This window comes from Protopterus annectens, chromosome 9.part0, assembly GCF_019279795.1.
Source record: "Protopterus annectens isolate FY-2018-M chromosome 9.part0, PAN1.0, whole genome shotgun sequence".
Taxonomy (NCBI): domain Eukaryota; kingdom Metazoa; phylum Chordata; order Ceratodontiformes; family Protopteridae; genus Protopterus; species Protopterus annectens.
In genome coordinates this window covers 226372564-226391799 of record NC_056743.1, presented here as the reverse complement: position 1 = coordinate 226391799, position 19236 = coordinate 226372564, and the positions used below count along the sequence as shown (strand labels likewise).

The 19236-nt window shown below is 43.7% G+C and overlaps 1 protein-coding gene across 1 annotated transcript in view; it reads left to right on the top strand.

Moving 5' to 3' along the window:
• The window catches only part of PDE3B (phosphodiesterase 3B), a 1918808-nt gene that overhangs the window by 1033188 nt on the left and 866384 nt on the right, over positions 1-19236 (top strand). The gene's annotated exons all lie outside the window — the stretch shown is intronic.

Here is a 19236-nt window from a genome sequence, read left to right as displayed (position 1 = left end):
ATGGACCCGAGCCATCCAGGTTCACAGTCCTTTCCCCTCATGATGAGCATGAACATCTTCTCGTACTGCACTGCTAAACACCTGAGCTTTTGAATGAACTTGTGTTCAATTATAAACTCCTGAAACCTGGAAAAACTACCTAGCCAAATCCCTGACCAAATGAAATAAATCACCACATCGCTCAGTGATTCAACTCCCACTTCATCCAGGTAACGTGTATCACTAAAGAATCTAACACATGACCCATTAGATGCACTTCAGTTCCTTCAGAATAGTACCTCAACATAGGTTCATAGATTAGTACTAGGCTAACTGCACTTGTGGGCCATTTTCAGCCTAGCCAATTACCCCATGTAAGAATCAAACCCTGCACCTTATGCTTGTAAGGTAAATACCTTAACCATGATGCCACCCTCTCACCCACATTTTCTTTTTAAGCAGTCCCAACTAAAATAATACAAAAACTTCTTTTAAAACTGAAACCTACAAAATAAGCAGCTGACCAACATCCTGCTGAATAGTTAAAATCTTCTACAGATGCCACAGGCTGTGCTGTATTGATGCTAATCAGTAGGTCTGCTTTAAAAGAATATGTACCCAAACTATGAAAACAAAACTTTTCTATTAGCCCACTACATAAAATTAGTGGAATTATCCATCTGTTGACGAATAGTCATAGACTGTCTCCTTTGTCAAAGATCCTTGAAAGATGCACACATTCACTAATTGCTGAAGTATCTTCTAAGTAATGGCCTACTCTCTTCCACCAAATATTGTTTTTTTTTTCCTTTGCATGGTACCACTACAGCTCTAATCTACTTTCACAATACATAGAGTAAATCAGCCAAGAAATGAAAGTTACCTAGTCCCTTCCATATTCCTCGGTCTGTCAGAAGCATTTGATACAGTGTCCTATACTAAACTGCTACAAACATTACTCTCCCTTAGTCTTTCTGCCTCTACCCTAACGTGGTTTAAATAGGACATTGTGTGTTAAATGGCAAACATGCTATTAATGCTACTTACTCATAACCATAAGTGCACTTTTCTGCTCAATCCTAGGTCCTGTCTGGTTCTAAATGCAGACTTCATTCTCATTTATTCAACTCCAAGCATGCCATCACTACAAACTGTTACACAACAATCCTACTCCTCCATCAAATCTTTTCTGAACCAGTCTAATCTTCTGATGAATCCATACAAAACAAAAATTCTACTTTTCATCCAAAATCAGTACTCTAATCACACAAGTACATTGCTGTAGCATCTGCACAAAACACTAGACAAAGGGTTGTCACACATACTAAATTACTTAGTCACCATAGATGATAGAAAATTTGACCTACATCCCCAAATTATTGTCAGTTAAGACCCATGTAAAACAAGGTCTCCTCTAGAAAATATCACCCTACCTCACCTGCAATCTGGAAAGACCACTGCCCTCTCGTATCTGTTAACTCTCCTCTGTGCTTTCCAATACTCACAAATCTCAACTCCTCCATTTTAATAAAACTGGGACATTACCAAAATAAAATAGCAAAAATTGCAACCCATCTTCCAAGTAAAACCCATTATTGCATAGCACTTAACCAGATAAACTGGTTGGAATTCCCCAACTATGAAAAATGTCATCAATTTAAACTGGCCTAATGTATACTTCATCATACAAAGAAGTCTCCTGCACTGAAGACAGTAATGCTATGGTACTCTGGATATCTCAGGTCTAAGTACAAATATCTTGCACAAGTCCATCAACCAAACAGTAAACACAGTAAAGCAATACATTCCTCATATGTACCGAAATGGTGGAATACTCTTCTGTAAGACCAAATACAAATCATAATCCAAAATACTTCACAGCAAACCTTAGGACCCACATCTTGGATTCTAAACTATGCTCCTGCTACTCTTCTCTTGGTAAACATTGTCACAACTCTGTCCATCTGTCCTCTGTCTTGGTGTCATTTTGGTCTTCTTGCACATTAGTCTCTGGACTTTCATTAGAAGACTCTGTGTCTAACCAAATGTAGAAATTAACAATCTGCTATCTAGTAGTAAGTAATACCCTACATATATTCAACTGCACCTGTCTATTAACCTAATGAAAGTTCTTAATATTATCATTGGTACTTAGTAAAACTGAAGTGTTACTCTGTAAAATATTATGTCTATCATCTAACTTTTCTCTTGTCGTTTTTGTGATATTTAACATTTGCTGTTTTGCATTATATTCTGTTGTATTGTATTCGCATCTTTTAAGATTTTTTGATTGTGGAGCTTTTCTCCCTAGACCTCTGCTGAAAATTAGTATGACATGGTCAGTTAGACTTTCCCAGTAAGCAAATTGTAACAAACAGTAAATAAGCTGATCGACTATGAGTATGTGAATTATTATGCATTTTATAAAGTAAAATAAGTCTGATTACTGTCATTACCTATTAAGTGTAATCTACCAAATTTTCTCCCCAAAATTTTTAGTTATAAAAGGGATTAGCAGGGACAGAGCAAAAATCTTTTGAGCCAGACTCAAGGCCATTTGAGAGGTATGCTGCTCAGTTGCACAAGAGGTTGCATCAGCATATTCCCCACTGAGAGGAGGCACTGTATGGTGATTTCCCTGGGCAATGCCATGGAAGCCCACCCAGCGTGCATGTGTCTGCGGGCACATGCTCTTCTGTCTGTCTCCCTTGTCTATCCCATCAGGTAGCTGAAACACTACTGAAATTCTGATTTGACTGAATTATATGCCTTTACACCACTAATTCAAGCATCTGCCATATATAAATTTGAATACATTTTTAATTTAATTTGCTCTGGGTATGGGAGTGCAAATCTTCGCTTTTAATGACTTGTCTTAAATTTTGAAATCTTTTACTTTCTGCTGTTTGGTATATCATGTTGGTTTGTGACTTTCCCTTTCACAGTTTCATGAGCTTTATTTATGCAAAGAACTCTTGTTTTGCCACTTTCAGGGAAAAATAATAAGGCATATCATGTGATGAGTAGGGGGTAAAATGTTCTGTTAAATATTTAGTTGACCTGGTATAGCCAGGAATGGGGCAGAATAGGTGGGTTAAGCAATTGTCTGATGGAAAAATGTGTAGGAGTCGAGAAGAGAGGCTACACACACATATTTCAAATGACTACAGCTGACCTACAGGATTTTTTTTTCATAGAGAAATGCATTTTGTGTACTTACAAGACATGATCTTAGAGGTTGGATCTGTGGTTTGTACACTGAGCAGCTGCTTTCTTTTTCCTTTCTCTGTTTCATTTAATTCACAGTACTACTGTCAATAATTTATTTATCTTAAAAGTAGTGTTTTTGTCCCCTGTTTCAAAACTCTGTAACATACATTTTTGCATTGTCCCTTCCCTGTCCTGAGTCACTTTTTGGCAAAGGTACATTCCATACTGCCTCCTTTGTCCGTCCTATAAATTTTCTCTTTTGAACACCTTGTAATTTTCACCCATCCTTCAGATGATTCAGAATGTTTTAAGGCCTCTGTTCTGGAGATGGCTTAATGGTTAAGGCCTTCGCCTTCCATGCACAAGGTACAAGGTTTGATCCTGACCTCCGAGCATTGCCTGTTTGGAGTTTGGATGTGCTCGCTGTGTCTCCATGGGGTTTCTCCCATGTATGAAAAACATTGAGTGTTTCCATCTCAAACTCACCAATGAACGGAGCTGTGGGCAGCAGCACAGACTCTACATGATGCCCTATAGGGGCAGAGTTGTACAGATCAACCACTTTGGGCATATACTGTGGTGCGCAGTATCCTCAAGATAAGAGAACATGGATCACAGACTGCATGCTGTGACAGGGCTAGCCACTCGATGGTGTAAAATATGGCTCTAGATTGATTCGGTCATGTTGACTAATGTCGCCAAAAATAGGCATGGGTAGTTTCCAGTGATAAGTGGATTGAGGACCCGGCCTACACTCAGCCATGCCAGGGACCCTTGCTAATGGTGGGAGGGGTATATGTGACCCTATTGGCCAGGGTGAGACAGGCATAAAACCCGGCAGCCCTGGGCCAGTAAGCTACTGGCTGGCTGGTGTCTAGTTGCCCAGCCTGGATTACCTGGGATAGATCTTTTTAGCAAAATCTGGACGTAAAACCAACCAACCTTCCAAACATGAACTGAGAATTGCTACACTTAACGTTGGATGTTAAGTTGTCTATCTCGCCTTCATTCTTGCTGGATGGGTTCGGAGCCGACCTCGGCTCCGACTCGGCCACTCTAAAGCTCGAGAGTTGGTTCCACCGGCTCGAGGCCCCCTTATATCCCACAATGCTAGGTGTGAATTACCTCAGATCTCGTTTGCCGCTACAGCGATCGAGGTGTTGTTTTTTCTACCGGCTCAGGTCAGTGGTATTAAATCAGGTTTAATAACTTTTAAACCCTTTTTAGCTTAGCCTTTTCTTCTTTAGTTATAGTGTAGTGGATATTATCCTTCCTACCCTTATCCAGCCCCTTTCCCACAAGAACTGATAAGTTCTTTCCTTAGGCCTTCGGGCCCTCTTCCCTAATAGTGGTGTGTATGTGTTTTTAGGGATTTATTTTATATAAACTATTTTCTCTAGCTTTTAGTTTAATTTACCTTTTCTGATAGTGTAATCGGTGTGTGTGTGTTTTGTGTGGTGATTACACTTCGGTTCCTTGAAAATGTCCAAGGATTCAAAGGTCTCAGGCTTCAAGAAGTGTGACTCGTGCTGTCAGAAAATGTCTCTGACAGACGGTCACACTTCTTGTGTGTACTGCCTGGGACCTTTACACCTGCAGGACTCTTGTGCTGTATGCCATGGCTTCAGCCCCAGAGTCCTGCAGGAAAGAAAGAACAAACTCATCCTAAGGGGTTTGCTCAAGCCTGAAGGTTCCCTAACTGCTTCATCGGGAAAACCTTCCAAGGCTTCTAAGACCTCGACTCCAGTGTCTGAGTCGAGGCCTAAGGCTTCGAAGCCTACTACTACATCGGCTCCGGCTGGAGCCGATGAGTCTTTGACTACAGTTTCTGTGGTTCCCTCGGCTCCGGCTGGAGCCGAGGTATTGGAGATTCCTGGGTCGGCTCCGATCAGACCATCGGAGCCGACATCTAGAAAGAGGTCGAGGTCACCATCCCTTGGCTCCGTTCATTCGGCTCCAGCGTCTCCCTTGCTGTCTGAACGGAGCCACAGATTTCACTCCTCTAGGTCATCGAGGCTCACGGATCATGACCTCCAGAGGGTAGTGAGTCGACTTCTAAAGTCCGAGGCACTGGCCCAAATGCTTCAGAGCCCGACTCATCAGTCGATGCCTCTACCTATTCCTTTAAATATTCCTCCTCTGACTCCTTTGAGCTCGGAGCCGGGGCGTCTCGGAACCGAGACTGTGGTAGCGTCGGAGCCGATACATTTGTCTTCGGCTCCGTCGTCGGCTCCGCTTTCTTTTTTTGAAGAATCTCGGCGCCGGACTTCCCTCGTCGGCTCCGAGGGGGTGAGTGGCATCGGACCCTTGTCCGACCCCCCTCTCCCTCTCGGTGCTTCGGCGCTGGTGAGTTCGGCTCCGACATCGGCCTCGGAGCCATCTCTGTTGGTGCCGAGGGAGGTTCTCAGCTTCTCGGAGCGGGGACCTCTGGCTCTGCCTGACAGGGGTGCATTCGAGGTCATGTGGAGTGTGTTGGAACCTGGTTCAACTCCACAGTCGGCTCCGTCCGCCCCTCCCTCTTCGGTGCCTCAGGTGATGTCTACTCTCTCCCTCATCCCTGACCGCAGAGAGCCAACTCTTCAAGAATCCCCTGTGGGGATTTCATCCTCTTCCGAGGCCTCTCCTGATTTGGCAGGGGAGCCCCCTAGGAAGAGAAAGTGTAAGAGGAAACACATAGACTCACCTGAGTCTGTCACCCCTGACACAGATGTAGAGGATTCCGAGGGTTCCCCCCGTTTCCCTTCTGAAGATGTCTCCTTTGCAGACATTCTAGAGATCCTCAAGCAGAGGGGAAATTGGCCAGCCCTTAACCCTTCGGAGGATGAATCTGTGTATCTTGAGGCGTTTGGCTCTCGCCCTTCCACCTCCTGGGTGTCCCCCTTTGACCCCCTCATGCAGGTGGTAGCAAAGAACGCCTGGACGGCTCCTGACTCAGTGGACCCTACCCCCAGGAGACCTTCTAAGTTTATAACAGCACCCACTGATAAACAATTTCTGACCAAAGGAGTTACTGTGGATGCTATGGTGGTAGCTGCTGCCACCAAGAAGGAACTAGCTGATCCTTCAGTGCCTGTCCATCCCCTAACAAGGAATCTAGGTCTATGGACAGGTACGGAAGCGGATGTTTTCGTCAGCGACCTTTGCAATGCGTCGCTGAACTACTTGTGCCATTTCACTGCCTCCAGAGAGACTTGATCAAGGAAGCGAGTGAGATGTTGAAGGATCCTACAGCTGCAGGTTTTCAGGACAAGATGAACGCCCAGCTGACTACCCTGAATTCTATAGCTAACTCCTCCATGCGCCTCCTTTCATATGCGGCTGATGGAGCGAGTAGAGCCGCAGGGACAGGTGTAGCCTTACGCCGGCATGCCTGGATGCGACTATGCAATTTCGGACCCCTTTAAAACGCTTTTCACTAATTCCCGTTTGATGGATCACCTCTCTTTGGTCCTCAAGTGAAAGAAACCTTGACTAGGTGCGAGACGGATGGCAAAACTCTATCTGCCGTCGGAGTCCGTTTTTCTACTCCTTCTAGACCTTACCCCAAAGGCCAGAAAAGTGGGAAAATGTGGTTCCGTAAACAATCTCAAGGGAATTTGCCTGACGACAGAGTCGGTTCCCCTCCAGAGGCAGAGGAGGGAACAATAATGGTAGACGCCGCCCAGAGGCAGAGGGGCCCGAGAACCAGGGCAATCGAGAAACTTTTCCGATAAGCCCTTTCAGCATCCCTGAGGTGTTGCCCGACTGTCCACCTTCGGAGGCAGTCAGGGGAAGATTGTCACTGTACCCAGAAGCCTGGCTATCCCTAACTCAAGACAAGTGGGTACAGTCCATCATTTCCGAAGGCTATTCCATTCCCTTCGTTTGCATTCCAAACCAATCAAAAAAATCCCTTCCAGATGTTCCACCCGCTCAAAGGGATCTTGCAGCTTTGGAAATTTCAAAGCTGCTTGCAAAAAGAGCAATTCAACCAGTTCCAGCAGACCAGCAAGGATCCGGAATCTACTCCAGGTTCTTTTTAGTTCCAAAGAAAACAGGGGACTGGAGACCAATTTTGGATCTCCGTATCTTGAACAAATCGGTCAAGAAAACAAGATTTCGGATGGTCACGCTACAGTCCATCCTTCCCCTATTGGGAAAGGAAAACTGGATGTGCTCTATAGACCTTCAGGATGCGTACTATCACATAAAAATGAACAGACGCTCTAGAAGATTCCTCCGCTTCAGGCTGGGAACCAGTCATTTTCAATTCAGGGCCCTGCCCTTTGGTCTCACCACTGCCCCCCGGGTGTTTACCAAATGCATGGCAGTGGTAGCTTCTCACCTGAGACGTCGAGGATTCCAGGTGTTTCCATATTTGGACGACTGGCTCCTCACAGCTCCCACCAAGCATCTTCTTCTACTGGCCAGGGACTACACCTTTCGCATTTGTCAAAACTTAGGCATTTCAATAAATTGCGAAAAGTCTGTTTTGTCGCCTTGTCGTACTATTACCTTCATAGGCGCAAATCTAGACACAGTCAACATGTCTGCGAGACTAACAGATCAGAGAATAGCAGACATACACAAACTGGTCTCGCTCCTCTTCAGCAGCAACAGAGTCAAAGCCAGGTTAGTTCTGAAAGTATTGGGGATTATGGCGGCTGCCATTCCTCTACTTCCATTAGCCAGATTCCACATGAGAATCCTTCAATGGATGCTCTTCACACAATGGTCATACCAGCAACTTCCAATGTCCCACACCATTATGATTACGCAAACATGCAAGAATCATCTTCTGTGGTGGATGTCTTCCCCTCAGCTCTTCTTGGGAAGACCCTTTGTTCCTTCCCCTCCGGTTGCTACTCTGACAACGGACGCCTCCCTGATCGGGTGGGGGGGGGGCATTATCAGGGCAGAACTGTCCAGGGCACATGGCAACCAGACGAATGCCACTTGCACATAAATGTTCTAGAGATGAGAGAAGTGCTTTTAGCATTGCAAGCCCTTCAAGACTCTCTTCCCGTGGGAACGATAGCAATCCAGATGGACAATATGTCTGTAGTGTGGTATATCAACAAACAAGGCGGAACCAGGTCCTATCCCCTATGTCGAGAAGCACTCAGACTGTGGCAATGGGCGATTTCTTCTCAGCGGTTTCTGATAGCAACGCACATCCCCGGGAAGTCCAATCAAATCGCGGACAAGTTGAGCAGAGCTATTCTCATGCCTCACGAGTGGTCTCTGAAAGACTCTGTTGTGAGAGAAATTTTTCTCAAGTGGGGTCAGCCTTGCTGCGATCTTTTTGCTACTCCCCAAAACAGCAAGTGCAGAGATTATTTCACCCTATTCCGTTACCAGGCCAGCCCAGCAGAGACGCTCTAGTCCAAGTTTGGCCCCGGGGACTTCTGTATGCATTTCCTCCCTTCCCACTAATCTCTCAAGTGATACAGAAAGCTATCGCTCAGAAGGCCTCATTGATCCTCATTGCTCCCTACTGGCCTCGACAAGTTTGGTTCCCCTTTCTGCATCAATTTCTGTTGGAGCAACCTTGGCATCTGGACCTAGTTCCAGATCTTTTGATCCATCAGTCGGGTCAGTTACATCGCTCCCTCCCCTCTCTGAACCTCACTGCTTGGTTCCTCCAGTTCCAACCTTAGCCAGGCTTCCTCAAATATCTTACTCTGTTCGAGATATTTTAATAGCTTCCCATAAATCTTCCACTCGAAAGATTTATCTGAGTAAGTGGAAACGTTTCGCCTATTGGGCTCAAGGAAGGGACTTAGATCCTTTCACTGCTCCCATCCATATGGTTCTTGATTTTCTAGCCGAACTCTTTCATGCAGGTTCATCTCCTTCTACTCTTAAAGTTCAATTGGCAGCTATATCTAACTTTCATGTGGGCATTTCAGAGTCTGCCATAATGTCCCACAAGCTTTGCAAAGCCTTTTTGAAGGGAGTTTTTCTACTCAGACCTCCTATAAGAAATCCTCCTCCTCCTTGGGACCTTAATTTAGTTCTCAGTTCTTTGATTCTCCCCCCTTTCGAACCTGCAGCTTCCTGTTCTTTAAAATTGCTATCATGGAAAACTCTCTTTCTGGTAGCTATTACTTCAGCTAGAAGAGTTTCAGAACTTCAGGCACTCAGCTGTCGACCACCATATCTGTTGTTCCACAAAGACAGGGTATCCTTACGAACCAACCTGTCCTTTTTATCTAAGGTAGCCTCTGCTTCTAACCTAAATCAAAGCATTGACCTTCCTGTGTTCTTTCCAGAATATTCTAATAGGTCTGAACAAAAATTGCATTGGCTTGATGTTCATCGTCAGTTAAGGTACTATTTGGATAGAACCAAACAATTCAGAAAATCTGACCAGCTGTTTGTCTCTTATGCAGAAGGCAGAAAGGGACTTTCTGTTTCCAGGGTATCACTATCTAGATGGCTAACATCTCTAATTCCATTGTCTATGAAATAAGACACCAAAAGCTGCCTAACAAACCTAAAGCCCATTCCACCAGAGCTTTGGCTACTTCTATAGCCTTCCAAGACAGACTGTCTATTGACACCATTTGTGCAGCGGCTACTTGGGCTACTCCTCACACTTTCATTTCACATTATAAGTTGGATTTAGCTTCTAGGCATAGAGCTAACTTTGGTTCCACTGTTCTCAAGAGTCTGTTCCGTTAGGCCACCCGGGACAAGGTGCTAGGGATGCGGTCCCATCCAGCAAGAATGAAGGCGAGATAGACAACTTAACATATAGAAGTTATGTTCTTACCATAACGTTCCATGTTAGTTGTCTTCTTCTCGCTTCTTCTAAGGCCCCCCTCCTTCCCCCTGGCCTGGACAGACCTAGAGGAGTTTGATTGTGACCTCTCTTTCTACCACCTCTTTGCGATAGGTATATGCTCTGCTGTGCATATTTTCCTAGATCAGGTTTAGGTCACCTGTCTCTTTCCCTTTGTTATAGAGGTGGACTCCTTTCCAGTTTTTTTCCCTGGTTGTATTATTAGCTGGGCCTAGCTCACAAACGAGATCTGAGGTAATTCACGCCTAGCATTGTGGGATATAAGGGGGCCTCGAGCCGGTGGAACCAACTCTCGAGCTTTAGAGTGGCCGAGTCGGAGCCGACCTCGGCTCCGAACCCATCCAGCAAGAAAGAAGGCGAGAAGAAGACAACTAACATGGAACGTTATGGTAAGAACATAACTTCTATTTCACTGACAGAACACAGCTTGGAAGTGGATGACATGATGATCCTTGAGGAGACTGGACATCTTATGTATCCAAGAGACAAGATGAAAGGGCAGTGCGGCAAAGCCACTTGGCTTGGGATCCAGACTCTACTACTCAGGTCGGGGACAGGCTAGAAATGGTGTAGGAATTGTGGTGAAAGAGGCCTCAAAAGGCAGTGAGGGATATCATCAGAATTAATGACAGACTCATAGCAATCAGACTCCTGTGTGATGATAGGGCAGTGGTGTCAAAGCCATGGTCTCAAGCTAAATGCTAAAAAATGCGTAGTAATCCCCTTTGGAAAAAACAGAGTACCCGCGAACTACCAAATAGGAGGTAACCCCCTGAAATCTGAAGAAGTAATAAGGGATCTAGGGACCCAAGTAGATAGTCAGCTTTCCTTTGATAACCATGCTGCCAAGGTGGTTAGAAAATCCTTCTATGTGAACCCATCTGATCACAAAAGGGTTTGCATCAAGATCTAAGGATGTAGTGGTGCCCCTCTACTCTTCCCTCATCAGACCCATTATTGAGTACAATGCACCAATTGGAATGTACCTGGCCAGGCATCTCCAGTAGCTGGAGAGACCACAAGAGGTACCTCACTAAGAGGATTACTGGCCTCAAACAGTTGCCCTGTGCAGCACGATTGAAAAAACTAAGGCTTTTCTCTGTTGCATACCGCTTTCTCAGAGGTGATCTCTGTCTAACATACAGAGCCATGTCCAACCCAGAACATTTGAACATGCTCCATCTTAGCAAAACCAAATCTACTCGAGATAGAACATGCTGGAGGGATAGATTACCTTCACAAAGACTTCCCTTGTTATGGAACAAGGTCCCGATCTACATAAGACAAGAGCCCCTCACTATCACTCTTCAAGAGGAGCCTTGACGAGTGGATGGGTAACAGAAAGTTCACACCAGGGATCATACCAACAGCTCTACTAGATAGAGACCAAGGGTACTAGCTGCTAGATCAAGGGCCTAGGGAACTAACCAAAGGGGCGGTGAATACCACACAACGTGGCTGGGCTAATATATGCCTTCAGGCAGATAGCCCAGTACCTACCTATGAACCTAGTATTGATAATCTCAGCATATGCACCACAGCAGGGTTGTGATAGTGAGGAAAAGAGTGCATTCAGACAGCAGTTGTAGGACCTACTAGATAAAACAGGACAGCATGAATTTGTGTTGATAATGCGTGACTTGAATGCACATATTAGGACAGACAGAACTGGATATGAGGACTGCCTGGGTCCGCATGGGTGAGGTAACAGGAATAAAGAAGGAGAAGCCATTCTAGACTTCTGTTTGGCAAATAGCTTGATAGTAGTCAACACATGGTTCAGAAAGAGAGACAGTCACAAGATCACATACAAGAGTAGCCAACATGCAACTCGGGTAGACTTCCTCCTAGTAAGGAAAAGGCACTGGGGTAGAATCCATGATTGCAAAGTCATCCCCAGTGAAACAGTTGGCCCACAGCATAAACCATTAGTCGTCACAATCAGCCATAAGCAGTGGTCAGAAAAGGCTCTAAGGTCAACAGATACCAGGCTGAAGACCTGGAAGTTGACTGGAGAGAAAGTACAGCAGTTCAAGGAATTACTCAGGGCTGTAGCACCCCAAGAAGAGGAAGAAATAGGTGGAGTTGGAGTGACAGCACCTAAAAACAGCACGTGTTAGGACTACAGAATTAAAAACCATTTAATTTGAACTTGGAGCTTCCGTGGCATTTCCTTTCCTTCTTTTTTAGGACTACAGAAAAGATATGTGGCTGAGCCAGGTATGGAAATAAGGTGCATAAGGAAAGCTGGTGGTGGAATGCAGAAGTCCAGGAAGTCATCAAAAGAAAGGAGTAGTGCAGGAAGAAATGGGAGATAGAAAAGACTGACCAGGCTAGGAAGGACTACTGGTTGGCTAAGAAAGAAGTTGCAATAGCAAAGAGTAGGGCATCGGAGGCACTCTACCAACTTCTGGAAAGTGACTCAGTAAGGGACACAAAGAATCTGTATCATGTTGCAAGGCAAAGACAGAAAGATAAAGAAGATAGTCAGACACCCTTCATAAGGGATGCCAGCAACAACCTGCTCACCAGTCCACAGGACATCAAAGGCAGATGGAAGGAGTATTTCCAGCAGCTTCTGAATGAAGAAAACCCCACAGAAGCTGTACTGCCCCAGAAACAGCCTACAATGAGAGAAGGAGAGGAGCCCACCTTAGAAGAAGTAAGAACAGCACTAAGTCAGATGAAGTCAGGGAAAGCAGCAGGCTCAGATGAGGTCACAGCAAATATGATAAAGATGCTGGGTGAGATAGGGGAGAAATGGCTCCTAAGGGTACTAATAGTGTGGACAGAAAGGCGTATCCCAGATGACTGGAGAATAAGCATACTCATGCCAGTGTACAAGAAAAAAGGGGACATCCACAACTGTGGGCAGTACAGAGGGATTAAACTCCTACCACATTGCATGAAAGTTCTGGATACGCAGAGTAGTAGAATGTAAGATGGGAGATGAGCTGTTTGGATTCGGATCAGGATGCAGCACAATTGACCCGATGTTTGCATTGAGACAGATACTTGAGAAGAAGCTAGAGATGAGGAGATAGTCCAACTGGGCATTCCTAGACTTGGAGAAATCATATGATAAGGTCCCAAGAAAGTTAATCTGGGCAATACTGCGGTGGTTTGAAGTCCCGGAAACATTGGTAGAATTAGTGCAGGCTATGTACAAGGACCCAGTGACTCAAGTACGAACAGTGTTTGGCCTCACAGAGGGGTTCCCAGTGGGAGTGGGTGTACATCAGGGTTCAGCTCTGAGCCCACTACTGTTCATACTGGTGATGGATTACATTAGCAAACAGGTTGGAGGGGACAGATCAACAAAGCTGCTGTATGCAGGTGATGTGGCAGTATAGGCAGACTGAGCTAGAACTTCAGCAAGGATAGAAGAATGGAATGAAAATCTGAAGGCACATGGGATGAAACTAAGCACAGATAAGATGATGGTAATGGCAGCAAACTGGGGAAATCAGAAGAAGCTGAGAATAGAGATAGAAGGGAAGATAGTGGAACAGGTAAACGGCTTCAAGTATCTGGGAGGGGTGGTTGAGGAGAAGGGTAGTCTGAATGAAGAGGTCAAAACTAGAATCAGAGGCGCTGCAGCCAACTGGCATAGAGTATCAGGTGTAGTCTATGACAGAAAAATGCCAAAGAAGCTGAAAAGTGAGGTGTACAAGACAGTGGTGTGACCAGTACTATAGTACAGAAACCTGGACAGTAAAGGTAGAACATCTGAGAAAGGTGGTAGGATGCACACTGTGGGACAGACAAAGAAATGAGGACATAAGAGCAGAAGCCAAAGTAGCTCCAGTTGCAGAAAAGATCAAAGAGAACAGATTATGGTGGTTTGACATGTGTAGAAAAGCAGATTACAATCTGGTGAGGAAGATTTGGGACAGACAGGAAGAAGGTAAGAGGAAACAAGGACATCCAGCAAAGAGGTGGATAGATTCTGTGAAAGAAGATCTGCAACAGTCCGGCATGAGTGTTGAAGAAGGCAGGAGTGTGGCACTGAATCGAGAGAGGTGGCGACAGTTAACACGATACCCCGACCCCATGTAGAAAGAAAACAAAATGGGGAAAAGGGGCTGATGATGATGATAGAAACAGCAGAGATCCTGCTGCTTATGTGTCACATCTTGTATTTCTAAGAAATGATTTTGTTGACATCAGAACGTTTGTTTTATTCATGCGTTACCCGTGCTGCTATAAAAAGGGGGGACCGAAAAGGTGCCATGGTTGCTGCAAATGAATGCAGATGTCAAAGCATCCTTATACAAGTATACCACACAGAAGAGACATTAGATGCTATAAAGTATATGCCTCCTTTTTATCAGCTAGCACATTAAGGATGTTCTAGGGGTTTACTGACCTCCAGATGACAGATTTTTCTAATTGAACTATTGAGATGCTAATTGATATGCAAATGCAAGAGTGGTTTGTTTGCTATAACTTTGTATCCAAGAAAGCAGTGTCACTTGTTGAGTTTACATTCATTATTATTATAAACCCTATTCTGACTTTACATTTGGATAGTGGTAAGGGAGGACAGAACATTCACATTTGTGAAACACCATCACTGCAGGACTAAGACTGCGTCTGAAGCAATTGACGCAAAGTTTAAATCTCACCTTTATTCTGAAAGATATATTGGACGTGTATCTGCATAATATAGCTGACAAAATAAAGATGTGAGACAGATATATTTGACAGATTTATTGGACATGTAAGGTTGTCCAACATTTCATGTATAGGTTCCATTTCTAAGAATTTAACTTTATGCATAAAAATGCTGGGTGAGATTTATAAATGTTGCTGAGCAACTCAGTGTTAGGCTACATTGAGCTGTCTTTCACAACAAATAAAAATAAAAAACAAAAGTAAAATCCAAGATATAAATGACCAAAAACAAGGATCTTCCACAATAAATATTTAATTCAACCTCTAGCGCCTCGGCAGTAGCCTTCTAAGGCGAATACCATATATACATTGAGCTGTCTAATTTACCCTTAAGTGCAGGTCTTCATTTAGAACGACAGTGTCTGAATGAAGCCTCATCAGTAATTGTAGCGTTTCTCTCTCATTTTGTGTGCCAATGCACCCAGCAATGGGGTACTAAATTTATATCTGGCTGCATGATTGGCCTGTGTCCTGGTAATATACTGTTAATCCATGAAACTGTTGTATGTTTGTGTATAGTTACAGTAACTGTATTAATGTGTTTGCTGTGGAATATGTGTCCAAAACAGTGCTATCTGCTGAAAATCTGTGTACACCTATGGAACCATTCTAAGTCACTTCAGTGTGTGAAAGTCACCTGGCTTATAGACACTTTAAGCACATGCCACAAGCTCCTTGCACAAATGTACTGTTATTACTTTAATGTCTCTACAATTGTATCCTTTTTTCCCCTCTAATTTCCCTAAATTCCCACTTTTCCTTCCCATCTTTCCCTACCACCTCTTCCCACATATATGCTGTTTTCCTCTGTTTCCCCTTTTCTACCTCCTTTTCTTCTATTTTGCAACATAAAGTTGCACTGTTTTAATGTTGAGTTAACTGAATACCATGGTCCAACATCTTTATATTGAAATCATGTTTCCTTACAATTCTATGAGATTATTTCTCTGCATTCTTACTGTAGTGTTTCAGTAGAACTCCATGCATTCAACCATTATTGTATGTTTCTATTTTTATTGGAGTGTTTTCTTAGAACTGTGCATGTTAGAACATTACTATATGTGTTTTTATTCTTTTTATTTGGAGTTTTTCCCCCCAGGCCTTGAGCTGAGTTACAAGCAACTTGAAGTGAGGACTCAGTTACTCGTTTATACTTGGGGTTAACAAGAAGTACTTGTTGCAAACACGCTTTTTTGTTTTCTTTAATCCTACCTACTTTCTTCTTAGCTAACTAACTGTTTAGTGATTTAGACTGACAAGCCTGACAACCACAATCAAAGCATGTGCTGTATGGCTCAATGTAGCAACTATAGAGTAAGAAAGAAAGTTTGTGGAAGATCTGTTCAACATCTGTAAAATGAGCAGACAGCTTTGGGGTGCTTACAGTGCCCTGACTGCACCCTGATGATCTGGACTTAAATAGTGAATCTGCTTGCTGGAGGAGACATCTGGGGGGTTTGTAGTGAATGGCTGTCAGGGTGACTGTGATGCAGCTGTCATGTGGTAGAGGCCGGGTGGCGCAGCAAGAATATGCTGACCAAAAGATGGGTGTTATAGCTTAAGCAATAGTGAAGCGCAGTAATTTGTGACTGGTCAGCAGAAGATCGTATCCCAAGCCCATCACTGCTGATTCTTCTTCAGTAGTGCATCCTTGAAATAAAGTTCCTATTTTGGGCGAAGCCTACTGCTAAGATACATTATGGAGTGCTCATTAACCTCTGAAAATGCTTACCTGAGTATAGCCCCTAAACTGTGGTTTGAATCATTTTTATTTCTCTGTGTAATAAATTCTTGTTGGCAGTCTTAGCTGCCTAAGATGACAGTCTGCTTAAAGCTTCCTAAAGCAGTTGACATGTCTTTCAGGCTTGTAGCCAAATTACCTTCCTTGGGGAAAGTCTGTAAATAGGGTAACCGTTTTGGTGCAGTATTGGACAAACTTTCATTAAAGACCAGCTGTATCTCCTGGGTTTTCCTAACCTGTTTTTTTTTTTTTTTTTGTAACGGGAGAAGGTCAAACTTGAATAGCTTCAACTTTGTAAGGCTTTGTCCTTATCTTGCCAACGATGACCTGATGACCCAGATAAGACACTTTTCTCCCAGTTCCACATGGCAGTTGTTTGCCTTAATGGTTAACCCTGGCTTTTTAAAATGGTCTAGCACTTTTCTAAAATGCTGAGCATGATCTGGCCAAGACTGGCTGCAGATGGCATTGAGAGAAAGGACTTCATCACCTCTGAAAAATTACTGGGTAATTTTTCATTCCGAAGTACCTTTTGGTATACTTGTAAAATTTGTGTAGCCCTAAAAGGGTAACAAATGAAGCCCCCCCCTTGCTGCACATGTCAAGTATACTTGTCAGTAACCCCCTTATCAAGTACCTAACCACACTCGGCTGAGTTGGGCCTTTTTCTGTCAGACATGGGATAAGCTACTGACTGTTCAAGTGTTAAACTTTTAGTAGCCCACACAGAACCTAGTACTCACATATTGCATGGATACTAGTACTATAGTGTTTGAGAGGCCTACAGACTTTTGGATTCCTGAATCCCTCTCCCCCACCAATTTCAACATGTCCTACAATTCTCCTTGCACAGTTTGCATACCTTGTTCATGCACCCTGGCAGTTTGTAAGGGGTTCATTGGATCACAGTGTCTGCGTGGTACTCCAGTGTTAAGCCAGGATATATCCCACTATTGAACACATCCCTAAACTCTCTGGCAGTACTTGTTGAATTTCCTGAGCCAGAGAGGAGATGGTCCCTGTGAGAGTGCTACCTCATCAACTGAGTGGTCAGTCCAGGCTTCACTGAGGAGGTCTAATACTAGATCTCCCTCTGACTCCTTTTGTAACCAACTGCAAATACCAAGTACCAGGGTTTCTCTGTCAGGTAAGCCTTTGTCATGTTTATATGATAGTTTGTATTTCTGCATCTTGCCAGGCAATTCCTTCTCATAATTAACATTGCTTTCCATTCTCACAATAATAAAAGCCCTTCCCAATTCTTTGCAGATTCATTTTGTTGAACAGAATGGGTGTTGTTACCTCCTGTACAACAGTGCAAATGTCTGCTGCAGCTGACAAGTCATACCATGTAGTTTATCTCTGCTGAGCATGTACAAGGAGCTGTTGTACCAGTCCTATGAGCTTCCTCAAGTTCTGTGAGGTTGATCTTTGAGCTGTATCCATTTCAACTCATTCTTTGTGATCCTGCCCAGTTGTCCTACCAAACCAAATTTGGTATTCTTTGACAGCTGTGGATTAGCTTTGAGCATACTGTTACCACCTACATCTTTCCCTGAAGTAGTCATGTTACCGGCCTCTGTTGAAGTTGTGGGCACTGGCTGCCCCCCCCCCCCCCGCCCTTCCCTACATGCTTATCTTCACACCTGGCTGTATCTACACAAGGTAGTCTGCTGAAAGAATCATTCCCTGTTAACATGTTTGCAGAAATGTCATAATACACTGCCGTTTGTGTTTTCCTGCCCTCCTCCCCTGTCTAGAAAACTGTCCAGCAGCTAGTGGTACCTGAAAGTGTCTGTCCCATGGCCCTGACTAGAGAGGACTGCATTGGCAAGTAATAATCCTGTCTAACAACTGCAGTCTTAAGAGTAGTTATGTCCAACACATTTCACCTGTACCAGGATAGGGATACTGGCACTTCTGATAACTTGGATGAACTGCAGTTACAAGACAATTCACTGTTACCATGTTGCTGCCTTAAGTAGTGCCCTCTTGTTGCATTTGCATTGCATCCTGTCACTGTGGACATTTGAACCATTTCTGTCTCCCATGGTGACACTGAAAACATTTAACCCAAAAATCTTGGCATGCACTGAAAATACTGGTTTCCACCTGCATCAGGCCAAGATCTGGTGGTGTAAAAATTGGCTCTAGGTGATTTGATCACATTGACTAAAGCTGATGTGACACTTCAGGCCCATGTAAATATGAGCAAAGGGGTTGAGGACAATGACTGCCTTTGCCAGTTGTTTCCCAACAAGTGAAATGTGTCATTTTGACATCCGCATACCACCCTCCATTAGAATAGGTTCTTTATTTCTGCAGTGAAATCATAATACCATTTTGTACTTTTATGTTTTCTGAATCTTTTCCTACAAGCTTCTATATAATTTAGTTTTACTAATGTATGCATTGCTTTATCAGTGAACAAAGGGATTAGAATCCTCACTCATGCATCTTGATCATCTTAGTGATGAATGCACACATTTGAATGCCTGAATAAAAACTATGAAAGTCATCCCCCTGTTTATACAATGGGAATAATTTAGTATTGGCTGTAGCTTATGGGCCTGAGTTTTCAGCCCTGCTGCTCATCTGCTATTGATGCAGAGTGATCATTTTTATCTCTTGCAGTCCCTCCTCTTACTCTTGAGCCAAGAACAGTTCCACGGACCTTGACTACATGAAGGGAAATCTCGTCTATGCTAGTAGTATCAGTACCATTCATTTTTCTTTTATCCTTCATGGATTTATTACTTGTCAAAAAATAGAAATGCACCATGCCTTTTAAAATTAACTAATTTTTGTTTCATTTATGAACCTAAATTTCTCATGTCTGATA